The following is a 14,691-nucleotide window of genomic DNA, read 5'->3' on the forward strand; positions in this document are numbered from 1 at the left end:
ATATCTATCAAATCTATGTAAAATCTGCAACACAATTTTATATAATATGCAGTTGGGGGTCCCTGCTTCATCTCTCTCTCAGCTAGGGGGTCCTTGGCCCGAAAAACATTGAAGACCCCTGCAGTCTATCAGAATATAGTGCTTTACCCTTTTAACCTCTGACATAATCATTTACCCTACCTTTAAGCTAGTGTGTTATTACCTTGTGGCGGCCCCTAGGGGGTGTTTTTGCCCCACTCTGATCAGACGGTGCAGCTGTTAATGATCCTGCTACACAGGACAGTGCAGAGTCATGCTGCCTGCCTGCCTGCCTGCCTGCTGTAAATTAAAACGCTCATATCTGAATAACCTCTCACTGTAGCTGCTGTACCCGCTGAGTCACAATGTCATCACGAGCGTGTGTGTGTGTGTGTGTGTGTGTGTGTGTGTGTGTGTTTGTGTACACAGTAAAATCCTCAGTGTTAATCTATCCCTTTGTAACTCTTGAGAGTGTACAGGTGTACCTGAGTCGCGTTAGATTTTAACCACTTTAACCATTATTTTATGCTTTAACTTTAGAAAAATAGCAGATATACAAGCTCACAGCGCGGCACCGAGTGCCGCGCTGTGAGCTTGTAGATCTGCTATTTTTGAAAAATCGTGAAAATGAGTGTATCTTTGACCCGATCTTTGACCCGACTTCCAAATCCTTCCTCTAAATTATGCTGTTCTCAAACATTTTCATGTCAAGGACCCCCAAAATTACATGTATTTGGCCACAGACCCCCATCTCAAAATATGTTGTTCCAGGGACCACCCAGAAGCAAATATTTGAGTTACAAATGTTAGCTTTTAAGTAGATATATTCAAAGACTTGCAAAAAAAAATCATGATTTTTCAAAAATAGCAGATCTACAAGCTGTGAGCTTGTAGATCTGCTATTTTTCAATAGTTAAAGCAGTCAATAATCCTAGGCCTAAATGGGTTAACAAAATGGGTACTCTACACGTCAGTTTGTACAGTCTCAAGAGTTCACGCAAGCTTTATTTATTCTCTGCACATTACGCTGAGTAATCAAACAAATTGACATTGTTGTCGAGCAAATGCATGCATCAACATATATCACGGTGGGGCTGTCAATAATATACAAACATGTAGAAAAAAAAACAAGGTAGACTATCTAATTTCAAAGGCAGATCTACCGAGTTCACTCTTTAAATCGTTGGCTCGCTTTCAAATGTGAGCCGATGATTTGACGGTGGACTCCGATGTCCAGAGGACCACTCCAATAACGAAGAGATTTTTATGCCTTTATTGATAGGACAGTAGACTGACTGGAAATGGGGGGAGAGATGTGGAGTGACACGCGGCAAAGGTCGTCCGGATCAGGAATTGAACCAGCCACGCTGCCAGGAATCTATGCCGATGTGGCAATGCCTAAGTGGTATGCGCCTGGACCAGTAGGCCAGCGGGCGCCCTAACAATCTGCGTTTCTAACACAGACTAGTGCAGTGGTCCCCAGCGTTTCTAACACAGACTAGTGCAGTGGTCCCCAGCGTTTCTAACACAGACTAGTGCAGTGGTCCCCAGCGTTTCTAACACAGACTAGTGCAGTGGTCCCCAAACCTTTTAGCTTGTGACCCAAAAGAGAAATGAGGCGTTTGCCCGGGACCCACACTAGTCAAACTAGTGAAAACAGCAGATGCTCAATAGATGGCATGGAGGGGCTCTTATGTCTGACATAATTTTGTAGGCAGAGGAGAACTTTTGGGGCCAAAAGGCCCCAGCGCCCGTGAATCTTTTTACTAGTTTTACTATTTACTAATTTGTCTTCTCTTTCTTGTTGACAAGAAAGTGGTAGAATTATACTTTAGTCGTTATTTTTGTCTCGGATCTGTTGAAATAGCGAGGGACACATATTGACAATAAATCTGCTTGGAGGTCTGACTACAAAATGATGTCACGGCTTAAAAGCCCCAGCTACTCTCCCTGTCCCTGTGTGTGTGTCAGTGTCTATGCGTGTGTGCGTGTGATGGCAAATAGTTTGTCTTTTCCTGTCATCCAGGGAGCTATTGCTCTCAGTGAGTGTGTGTTCAGGTGGTATAGTGGTGGCCTAACTTCCAGTGTGTGTGTGTGTGTGTACAGTGTGTGTATACAGTGTGTGTATTGTATTTTACAGCTGCTGGTGTGTTAGCAAACCCATGAAGAGGCTTCAGGGAGTCTCCAGTGTGTGGTTCCGACCATTTTTTTGTGTGCGTGTGTGACGTGTGTTTGTCTTTCCTGTTGTAGACTGTCTGTGTGTGTTCTTCCTAATGTGACGGTGGTCCTTCATGCCCTAAAGTCACTGTCTCTGCGGTGTTGTAGGCCGTGTTTTTTCCTGTGTCTCTCATTCATCTCTCACTCGCGCACGCTTTCTGAATGTCTCGCACCCTTGCACTCAATGTCAGTCACACACACAATTGCACACTCATGTCCTCCCCCCCATGTCTTCCCTCCCTCTCTCTCTCTCTCTCTCTCTCTCTCTCTCTCTCTCTCTCTCTCTCTCTCTCTCTCTCTCTCTCTCTCTCTCGTCCCTCGCTTTGTGCCGCGGCCACAATGCCAGGGGCCAGGCGATGAGGTCACTCTCCGCAGGAGAGCTGCAGGCCTGACTGAGCCTCCACCAAACCCACCCACACACACACACGCGCACAAACACACACACAGACACAAACTCGCCACGACAGAAAACTAGAGCACATGCTGGTTGGAACAGACTTGGTTCCGCACCAGTGTTGAACATCGCAGATCCACAGGCTCACAACGCATTGCGATTTGACGTGCCGGGAGTTTGTAGATCGGCTGTTTGCGTGTGCTACTGTAAGCATAAATCAGCATCCGCCCCCTCCCAGCTTCAAGCACCAACGGGTTTGGCTTGGGCCATTTCTTTCTGAACCAATTCTCTCTCTCTCTCTCTCTCTCTCTCTCTCACACACACACACACACACACACACACACACACACACACACACACACACGCAGAGTTCTAGAGAAGCACTCATCCACATCAGCAAGGCCGCATGCTCGCAGGCACGTACGTACGTGCTTCTTTACACACGCATGCATGAGCAAACACACAGACGGACGCACGGACGCACGCACGCACGCACACACACACACACACACACACACACACACACACACACGCACACACACGTCTGTGCACGTGCGCCCACACACATGCACAGACGAGCGCAGCGCGGTGTGGAAACTTTTGTCCACTCTCGTACCCACTGCTCTCTAAGCGGTCCCCAGCCACCTCTTCCGTCCCCACTATCCTCCCCCTCTATTCATCTCTTTCTCCATCCTTCACTCCAGCTCTCTCTCTCTCTCCCTCTCTCTCTCTCTCTCTCCACAGAGCAGTGAGTCATGCACCGTTAGTATCTAGAGACCCCCGAACCCCCCCTCAAACACACTTCACACATGCCCTGTTTCCACATAGGTGTGATTCATTCGCCCCGGCCACTTTCAGCTGTTTATGCCGTCGCTCTGTTTGTGTGTGTTTGTGTGACCATGTTAGTGTGTATGTTTGTTTTTTTCCCTTTCTGTTTGCTCACTTACAGCATGTGTCTTTGTGTGTGAGTGTGTGTCCCGAAGGCTTGTGTCTACCACGCTCCTGGTGGAGCGCTGCCGTCCATCTTGGATCACAGCGAAATGTGTTTTAGCCACTTATGCTCTGTTTAGAAAGATTTTACTCTTTGAAGGTTTTTTGGTGAAAGTGCCTTGAAGTCTTTTCCTACCCAACCTTCATCTCCTCGTGTTTCTTTCCCCCTCATTCATGCATCCCTGACATACATTCAATTTCTTAATGCCTGGTATGGTGTAGAAATGATTTAAGCACATGATATCATTCATAAAAAGTTTATTTAAATCAAATTGTGTGTAGAGTACCATGGAATACGTTTTAAGAGTGTCCCTTAAAACAGTGGTTCTCAAAGTGGATTCCAGGGACTCTATGGGTTCCTGTAGGGGTGTCTAAATTGACCCATACAAGTCTGTAACTCTGACATTTGTACACTGCCAGAGTTAAGGGAGACCTTGAGCTTGAGAAACACTCCCTTAAAGGAGTAGTTCAATGCATTATTGAACTACTATATATTTTCTGTCTTAGGAATGCGACAAATACGAAAAAATCAAACCTCGGTTCGAAGTGGAGCGGTGAATCTGTGTGTGTGTGTGTGTGTGTGTGTGTGTGTGTGTGTGTGTGTGTGTGTGTGTGTGTGTGTGTGTGTGTGTGTGTGTGTGTGTGTGTGTGTGTGTGTGTGTGTGTGTGTGTGTGTGTGTGTGTGTGTGTTTGTGCCTGCACAACAGCGCCCCTCCTTTAACTTGTGTGGCCACTCAAGGTATTGCCAGGCTACAGACATACCCAGCCAGCCAGCCAGCCAGCCAGCCAGCCAGCCAGCCACATAGCCAGCCAGCCACAGACATACCTGTCTATTGGGAGCGCTTTCACCGCTCCAAAAATATTATTGAACTCAAGTCTCTATGGCTGAGCCCCCTGAGCTATGGGGGCAGCATAGCTCAGGGGTAGAGAAACTGGTATTAGAGCACGAAGGGTATAAATCCCAAAGGGTTCCCAGTTCGAATCCGGGCTCCCCCTGAGTTAATGTCGAAGGGTCCTTGGGCAAGACTCTGAACCCCTAATTGCCTCCGGTGAGTAGGTTGGTGCCTTGCATGGCTTCCTCCGCCACCGGTGTATGAATGTGTGTGTGAATGGGTGAATGTAATGCACAATCTATGTAAAGCGCTTTGGATTAAAAGCGCTATATAAATGCACCATTTACCATTTACCATTTATGGCCGGGTAATCAATGGAAAAACATTTCATTTTGGGGGTGAACTACTCCTTTAAGAGTTCAACTAACAGTGAGGATTTTACATTGAGGAATCAACCATGGCATGTGCGTGCGTAGCGTGCGTGTTCTCCTGCATGCTCTCTCTTTTCTCGCGTGGATGACCATGTGGGCCGAGCGTGCGAGCTCCTGTGAGTGACAGCTCCTAATCAGCGGCTGACCCCGATGAGTGGACACCACCAGGGGTGTCGCACCAAATTCTGGGCCCTGGGTACAGGGATTCACTGCGGGGCCCCTGTGCTTTAACTATTGAAAAATAGCAGATATACAAGCTCACAGCGCGGCACCGAGTGCCGCGCTGCGAGCTTGTAGATCTGCTATTTTTGAAAAATCATTAAAATCTTTGAATATTTCAAATCCTTCTGAGGTTTTTTGAAAAACCTATGTTTCTATGTCAGTGGAGCTCAAACCTTTTCATGTGAAGGACCCCCAAAATGGTATGTATTTGGCCACGGAACCCCATCTCAAAATATTGAGTTCCAGGGACCCCCCAGAAGCTAAATTTGAGTAACAAATGTTCGCTTAAAAAATACATATATTCAAAGATTTGCACACATTTTCACGACTTTTCAAAATTAGCAGATCTACAAGCTCGCAGCGTGGCACTCGGTGCCGCGCTGTGAGCTTGTATATCTGCTATTTTATATATAATAGCTAAAGTATAAAATAATAAAGGCCCCTTCACCACCTTGGGCCCTATTATCTCAGTCCCACTTTCCTACCCCTAGTGACGCCCCTGGACACCACGTTCCTGTAACCCTCCACTGGCTATATGGCTCAGGCCGGGGCAGGGCGACCCAGCCCGGCCCCAGCGAGCAGGAGGGGCCACCGCGCTGACCACCTACTCATTAGCCTGGGGACAGAATAGCAGAATGGCCCCGGGACCGGGCCCATGGCCTCCTATTGTATACATTCCTGTCTGCTTTTGTCTATGCTAATGTGACAGGTTCCAGTGCTGAGGCACAGACAACAGTCTAACTATAGCCACATCAATTCTCCCATGACCTCCGCTGGTGGCTGGCGAGTCTCGCAAGTCTCACCAAGTTCAATTTCCATTTGGATCAGGGGTTTCTGCTCTCGACCCATTTACGGCAGGCCCGCTGCTGCTGTGGTCTTTCATAAGCCTCGGGCCAGGGTTTTTGCTAATTATCCCCTGTGCTTTTTGGTTTCGGGGTCATCGCGTTAGAAACTGGGCTTTTAAGCTAGCACGCTGCTTGGCTGTGTAGTGTGAATGGTGGTCTTAGTTAGCAAGCTGATGACGCCCCCGCACCAGGGAGCTGGCCTCGCGGTTAGTGAGCTTGCTGTGGACTCTCTTAGCTTAGTGATAGATGTTGCGCTTTTGTATTGAAGGCACTAGTTGCAGAGTAAATCCCTCAGTATTGATTCTGAGCAGCAAATTCACAACAAGATTGCAGGACTTTTGCAGCCGCTAAACCTGTGCAAATAAGACAAAAAATTATAATAAATAATATAATCTCTCGAAGCACATGCTAAAGGTTCAAATGCATCCGTAACTGTGTTGCAAAGCAAATAGTGTCTCTGTGCTCTAGTGCTCCAATTGTCAATGAAGGCATTTAGCAGAGCCTCTTATCCAGAATTATCTGCATGTATTTAAATGAGGTAATATTGCATTTGTTATGCATATGAGACTAATTGTAAAACACAGTCTTAAAAAGCAGCTTAAGCTACACACAGAGTGTAAGTTATTAGACTAGAGGCTATAGATTAGACCTGGGCATTGTGCGGCCCGGGGGCCGTATGCGGCCCTTTGGTTCACTCTGACCGGCCCTTGTAGGGTTAATGGCAAATTACAAAATGAACACATTTTCTTTCTAAAGCTGCATTGCTTTTATTTTGACGTTTTTTATTCATGTACATATGGACGCAATGCGTACATCAGCATGTGTGCGTGATCATTGGATGTTGTCTCAATAACAAGCAGGTGGTCAGACTGGTCACACGTCAAGACGACCTGCCTTAACTTACCCATAAAAAATCACACCCGTGTGAACTGAGCGGTGGTTTACCCCCCCCCCCCCCTTCCCCCCTGTGTGTGTGTGTGTGTGTGTGTGTGCGTGTGTGTGTGTGTGTGCCTGGTCTGGCCTGGCCTGAACAACAGCGCCCCTCCCTTAACATGTGTGGTCATAAAAGGTACTGCAGGCCTGCAGGCTACATACAGACACACACACACGCACACACACACGCATACACACACGGCCACGTATAGGAGACGGTGTAACCACCGCTCAAAAAATGGCTAAAGTGGCTAAAAAAAACAACATTTCGGGTTTTCAAAAAAAATTGGATTTATTCACCGAAGTCAGAGGTAAAGCCGTGTTTAGTTTGCGGGGAGCACATCTTGAGGGGAGCACTGCCTTTTGGCTCGGCCCTCCACAATACATGTATGTTTTGTTGTTCATGTGGCCCCATGGAACAAATAATTGCCCACTACCTCTGCTATAGATGGTAAAAGTAGGCCTACATTTATAAGGTGGGTCAAGCCCAGGCCTTTCCATTGATGATAGCAGCAGTGATTCTAGCCAGACAAAGTGGTAAATTTGCCGCATGCACAGCACCTCGTCACGCTACTTCCAAAAATACAACGCTCCCACTGTAAACAAACTCAAAACATAATAGGAAAACATAGGGGGGAAAAAAACATGGACTCTGAACGTTCTGATTTCTACACGTTGGCAGTGGCTCAGGGTTAGAGAAACCGTCATTAGAACACGGAGGGTTCCCAAAGGGTTCCCAGTTTGATCCTGGGCTCCCCCAGAGTTAGTAGTGTCAAAGAGTCCTTGAGCAAGACTCTGAACCCTTAGTTGCTCCCGGTGAGCAGGTTGGTGCCTTGCATGGTTTCCGCTGCCATCGGTGTATGAATGTGTTTGTGAATGTAAAGCACAATCTCTGTAAAGCGCCTTGGATAATAATTTGTGAATCAAACCTTGACCACAGGGCAGATAGCAGGCACAGTAGGCTCCTAGGACAGCAGCCTTATTGGGCGAGGTAGAGGTAGGGACATCACGTGACAAGTTCTGACAACGGGGATACGCCATGTCCAGCCATGGAGCTCACCATGGGTGCCAGTATCGTCGTGAGACTATCCACCATTTCCTGTCTGTGAACCAAATCTCACGATACTTCGGAGACAGAAACTATTGTTAAATAAATAATAATAAATTATTATTTACTGTTATTATTATTTAATTATGCACTGTGCACATCGAAAAGCAAGTGATTGTAAAAATACCTTTGATATATTTTCTTTTATATTCCAGATTATATGACAAAGGTCTCAGTCGTTCATAAATAGTGTTTCTTCCAGGTTTGTTCATGAGCTGATCTAGCCGGCTCCATCATTCTGGCACTCATGGGAGCGTCATGGCAGCTCCCGGCAGTCACGTGTTTCCATTCCTTATATTTTAACTTCCTTGACTTAGGTGAATACCATTATGATACAAAAAAAATTATAAAAATAAAATCTTCCTCCTAGTATCATAATACCTGATGATCATGTTTTGGGGGGGAAGAAATCATAGCACACTGTCTTTAAAATACTAAAGGATCCCAACCCTACACGTTAAGACCATCTCTCTCTCTCTCTCTCTCTCTCTCTCTCTCCCTGCCTTTCTCTCTCAGCGTGTAATGTGTAAGTGTGTGCGAGCAAGCGTGCATGCGCCTGCGCGCGGCCACATCGCTTTGTGTAAACACCTCTCAGTGTTAACCCCCTGACAGAGGACAATTTGTGCCCAAATGTGCAGTTCAAATACTTAAACTGTCTCACTTCCAGTTCCAGAGAGAGAGAGAGAGAGAGAGAGAGAGAGAGAGAGAGAGAGAGAGAGAGAGAGAGACGAGAGAGAGAGAGAGAGAGAGAGAGAGAGAGAGAGAGAGAGAGAGAGAGAGAGAGACGAGAGAGAGAGAGAGAGAGAGAGAGAGAGAGAGAGAGAGGAAAAGACATGCCCTTGGGGCCGCGGCAAACTTTGTGATGTCTACTCTATAGCAACGTGTCAGGATGTGTATGTGTGTGTACTGTCCCGGTATGTGTGTGTGTGTGTGTGTGTGTGTGTGTGCGCGCGTGTGTGTGTGTGTGTGTGTGTGTGTGTGTGTGTGTGTGTGTGTGTGTGTGTGTGTGTGTGTGTGTGTGTGTGTGTGTGTGTGTGTGTGTGTGTGTGTGTGTGTGTGTGTGAGAGACAGGGATGACTCTTGGCATTCGTGCAGAATATATAGTTTTCTAAGAAAAAAAAGATTGATATGACTTGTGAATACAGCCCCTCATTTCTCTCCTGTAGGCTTAATAAGAAGATCCCTCTCTCTCTCTCTCTCTCTCTCTCTCTCTCTCTCTTAGGGATGGGACGATAAGCAATATTATCGTTTATCGTGTAAAAAAAAAACACTCCACTATCGTGGAGATTTAATTTATCGTGATCATCATCCGTCGTGCACTGGGATCAATTCACCTTTTATTTGCCGAGCTGCATATCCGGTACCACTTGAACCCTCTATAATTGGTAAAAGGTACTTATAATATACGTACTTGATACAGTATTTTTTTTTTCACTCTCTATCAAATGTCTTTGCCAAAAAATAGCCGATCTACAAGCTCTTGTAGATCTGCTATTTTTTGCCAAATGTTCCGCCCCAGGATAATGTATTTTGATTATCGCTATAATAATATCGTAAATCGCGATTTCTTTTGTCACAATAATCGTGATATGACATTTTCATATCGTCCCATCCCTTCTCTCTCTCTCTCTCTCTGTCTCTCTATGTGACACGTCCCCTGTAGACACATCAGAGAGGTGGAGGCTTAGTCTTGTCAGCGCCTGATCCCCCCCCCCCCCTCTAAGTGGAGGAAGGAGCTCGCTTTTTCCTGCCCTAGGGCAACAAACAAGAGAGATAGTAGTAGGTGTGAGAGAGAGAGAGAGAGAGAGAGAGAGAGAGAGAGAGAGAGAGAGAGAACTGGGTGAAGGTTGGAGGCAAGTGAGCTTGATGAAAGATAAGTAAATAAATAAACAAATACAGACACTATAATAGTGCAAAGATAAACTAAATAAAAGGCTTCGAGCATAAAGGCATAAGGCCAAATAGCAATGTTCTGCTTAGGAGGAGAGGAGAGGAGAGGAGAGGAGAGCAGGAGAGGTAATAGAAATTAAGGGAGAGCAGAGCAGCGCAGGGTGGGACATGTTTGTCATGTTTTGGGGTTGACATCATGGCTGGGTACGTTTGTGCAAGTGCGTGTGCGTGTGTGCGCGCATATGTGTGTGTGTGTGTGTGTGTGTGTGTGTGTGTGTGTGTGTGTACAAGCAAGCGATCATCAGGTTACTTCCTCTTTATTAGGCGTCAGGGAAGAGGCGGGGCCGGCAGGTACAACCAGCCTCATCCTCCACTCTACTTGTGTCAGCTGCTCTCAAGTGTGTGTGTGTGTGTGTGTGTGTGTGTGTGTGTGTGTGTGTGTGTGTGTGTGTGTGTGTGTGTGTGTGTGTGTGCGTGCGCGTGTGCGTGTGTGTGTGTGTGTGTGTGTTATATGCACATCCACGTGCCTGCCTCAAAGCAAAGCAAAAGGACCCCAAACTCGAAACTCCTCCTATGATCTTTGCAAGTGAAGAACCAGCCACCGTGTGTGTGTGTGTGCGTGCGCGTGTGTGGGATGGCTACGTTCCGAGCAGCAGTAGTCAGAGCAGTGGAATGAGTTGCTATGACCTTCAAATAGTTATCGCTCCCATTGTTAGGCTGATCGCAGGCAGTGGGAGACATTGCTAATGAACTTTAATAGGCATGCAAGCCCCTCTGTGTGTGTGTGTGTGTGTGTGTGTGTGTGTGTGTGTGTGTGTGTGTGTGTGTGTGTGTGTGTGTGTGTGTGTGTGTGTGTGTGTGTCTGCGTGTGCGTGTGCGCGTGCGTGCGTGTGTGTGAACGAGGTGTTCATTAAGGCCTCAGCTGTCTGGTATTTACCATTGTAACGAGCTTCCTCAACTGGCTGCCTTTCAACAACACCACACTACTCACTGGAATCTCTCTCTCTCCCTCTCTCTCTCTCTCTCTCTCTCTCTCCCTCTCTCTCTCCCTCTCTCCCTCTCTCTCTCTCTTCCCCTCCCTCCTCTAAACTCACACGCTCAGCCGTGGCGCTCTCCCCGCGCCGCGCTGTGTCGACGCCGTCCTGGTGCGAGGCCAGCGCTGGGGGGGGGTGCATGGGGGCGGGGGCGGGCGGAGGGAGGGAGGGAGTGCGGGCGGTCCCAGCGGGTTGGTTGGTTGCTTGCTTGCCCCTTTGGTTTGCGTGCTTGGTGTGAGGTTGGCACTGGCAGGCCAGGCTGGCAGCAGGGTCCAAGGAGGATCCAGGAGCGGTTCACTGCCAGGTCACTGTGATACTGTATCAGCGTTCTGACGCTGCAATTAGGCTCAAAGGTGTCGAGGATTACATTAGCTACCGTAATCAGACGGTCTTTGGTCCGCACGTACTGGCCCCGCTCCGGAATGCAATGTGTGTGCGTGTGTGTGTGTTATTCTGTTTGTTGTTGCCATCGCTATAGCAACTTTTTTATAACGTTATCCTTCTATATTTCAGAGTCAGCAGGCATCTGTTTTTTAGCTTTTAATTTCTTCACACTGAAGATTCTGCTGCATGGCATCAATCATTTCTTTGCTTAGTTATGCAACAACACCCCCCCCCCCACCTCTCTCGTTCTCTCTCTCTCTCTCTCTCTCTCTCTCTCTCTCTCTCTCTCTCTCTCTCTCTCTCTCTCTCAGGTGGTCTTTCTATTGCAGTGTGTGTAAACATCAGTTTTACCTCAGCAGGTGTTCGCAGTAGAGCACAGGTCACAGAGGATCGCCAGTATAAACTCACTGGCCCTCAGGTAGTGAAATATGTGAGCGTGCGCGCACACACACACACACACACACACACACACACACACACACACACACACACACACACACACACACACACACACACACCACGGCCCAACAGGATACATCCGTGTTTACACAACTTATAAACCCACCCGGGCCAGGTGTGCAACCGGCCCTCTGCTTGCATGGTGAGAACACGCAAGGAACTCCACACAGAAAGGCCCTTTGGTCAACCCCGCCGAGGGTAAGGACACATGGGCACTGATGGTGCGGAGGAGAGAACATGCCCCCGCAGCAGGGACGTGCAGAGGATGTTGGAGAGGCAGGGGCTGAAAGTTCTAAAAGGGCATTTTGGTGAAAATATCGAGCAGACCTCCAGACCTCCAGAGCTTGGAGCAGACCTCCAAGCTCACAACGCGTCGCGCTGTGACGCGTTGTGAGCTTGGAGCGTCTGCTTTTTTCTCGTCCCCTGCGCACCAGAAAAGATTCCCCTCAACGTGTGTTCGGTTTTCCAAGGCCGTTGTCATCATTGTCCCTGAATGGCAGCCAATGGATTCTCGGGCCTCCATGCAGCGCAGCACGTCCACGTGGTCACGCTCATGCAAATCCAGCCAGCGTTTAGCTGCACTCCAGGTTTTTAGCAGTCACAAAATGCAGTGGTGTGGTGTGTCTTGTCTAATCTGTGCCGTGTTTTATTTTTTTTTGCACGAAAAAAACTGACGATTTTGTTTAAAAAAAAAAAGCAATGATTCTCTATGACCTCATGCACACCGGCTCCGAATTTGCCATGTGGCAGGTGGCTGCGGCAGTGCGTTTTTTCCCCGATCGAACCCAGTTCGATTTGTGCGTCTTTGCGATTTTCAATGGTTGAAAATCACGCCTGTGTGCAAAGCCCTTAATCAGTGATGTGAAGTAACCCGAGTAGTCTGCCCAAGTACTCTACTTGTTAAGTACAATTTTGAGGTATTTGTACTTTAGTGGAGTGTTTCAAATTTCCTGTGCTTTTACTTCTACTCCACTACATCTCAGAGGCCAATATTGTACTTTTTACTCCACTACAATTATTTGAAAACTTTAGTTACTGGTTACTTTGTAGATTTAGATTATTAGCCCTATTAGGTCTACAAGCTCACGTAATCTGCTATTTTCAAAAGATCCACCCGCATACATGTTAAAACTCGTGAAATGGGACATTCTGCATAGTGAGTACTTTCTACCTTGGGGTACTTTAAGTACATTTTGATAACACTTTTGTACTTTTACTCAGGTAAATTCTGAATTGTGCTTGTAACAGAGTACCTCTACGTTGCAGTATTGATACTTTTACTCAAGCAAAACATGTGACTACTTCTTCCATGGCTGCTTTGGCGGGGCAGAGGGGGTATGTCACGGAGGCTACGGGGCCGTAGCTGGCATGGCCCGGTGCCTCCGCGGCGTCCGCGCTCCCCAGTCGGCCCTCCCTCCTGGGAGGGACAGGAGCGCGTGCCAAGGCCTTTCATGTCATAAATATCCTCCCTAAACGGCCCGGCCGCTTTATAATTACATCTCCTTCATCTCCGCTCCTCGCTCCTCTCTCACACTGCTGTCTATTGTCCGGCTCGACGCGCTCTGGGAAAGTGTCTCCAGATGCCCTCTGCCTTCCAGTCTGTTTGCGTACTTTCTTTTATTCCTGTGGACAATAGGATGCCTAGTGCTGTATGTATGTATACAAAATAACATAGTACTAACCTACAGTATTGTCGGTATGCATGTGTACACAATAGTAGGGATGGGACGATATGCAATATTATCGTTTATCGTGATAAAAACATGCACGATAATCGTATCGCGGAGATTACATTTATCGTGATATCGTCCTCCGTCATGCACTGGGATCAATTCACCTTTTATTTGCCGAGCTGCATATCTGGTACCACTTAAAACCTCTATAATTGGTAAAAGGTACTTATAATAAACGTACTTGACACAGTCTTTTTTTCACTCTCTATCAAATGTCTTTGCCAAAAAATAGCCGATCTACAAGCTCACAACGCGTCACGTTCTGACGCGTTTTGAGCTTGTAGATCTGCTATTTTTTGGCAAATGTACGTTCCGCCCCAGGATAATGGATTTTGATTATCGTGATAATATCGTTAATCGTGATTTCATTTATCACAATAATCATGAAATGAAATTTTCATATCGTCCCGTCCCTACACAGTAGCATAGTTATCGCCCTTGTTGTTAGGCAGGTTCTGCTATCATTACACAATGGTTTATCTGTGTCCATAGTGCTAATGGACGTTAGCAGCGTGAGCTGGTTGTTCCGTGAGAGCAGTGTTAGCCAATAGTGGACATTAAACCCGGGATATTAAACTATGCCCTAGTTAGTCAGCCTCATAAAGGTGTTTTCCATGGCTGTGTTTTACCGACGATGAGTCACACGCCCAAGGTATAAATGCTTCTGTTTACTACGACCTCCGCGGGCTTCGTTTACGCTACAATGCACACTTTCTCCTTTGTTGCAGACGCTGTGTTATTGCCTTTGTTCTTCAACGTGGGTTTTTGGCTATCATTTTGTAGCAGAGCTGTGTATCACCTGCGGCATTGTCACATTATTAAGCATTTTTCGTTGCTGTCGGGTAGAAACATTGTATCTCCATATTTCCGTTTTTTTTTATTTCAGGGGAGTGTTCTTTAGGTTAAATTATACTTTATTGACAAGAATGGCAGAGGGAAAGCAGCAACAACATAACATACCGTATAAACAGCAGCAGGATATAGAAGGCAGAAGCACAATACATAAAGGCAGCAGCATACACTAGGCATAGGCATACTAACAGCAGCAGGGGAGCGGCAAAGGCATGACATGTATTACTGTGATACTATACTAAAGCAGCAGCATACTAACAGCCTAGGAATAAGAACAGGCATCTATAGTAACCTAAGCAGGAGCATAGCTTTGGCGATGGATTCTGTATTCGGGTCATTTCCTGCAGG

General features: G+C 46.9%; 1 protein-coding gene across 1 annotated transcript in view; it reads left to right on the forward strand.

Annotated features, from left to right (window-relative positions):
• LOC308282753 (cAMP-dependent protein kinase type I-beta regulatory subunit-like) overlaps positions 1 to 14,691 on the forward strand; it is a gene marked incomplete at both ends in the record, with an annotated part of 131,256 nt that overhangs the window by 56,605 nt on the left and 59,960 nt on the right. The window lies entirely within an intron of this gene.

This window comes from Nannobrachium achirus (assembly GCF_963921795.1).
Source record: "Nannobrachium achirus genome assembly, chromosome: 4".
NCBI lineage: Eukaryota > Metazoa > Chordata > Actinopteri > Myctophiformes > Myctophidae > Nannobrachium > Nannobrachium achirus.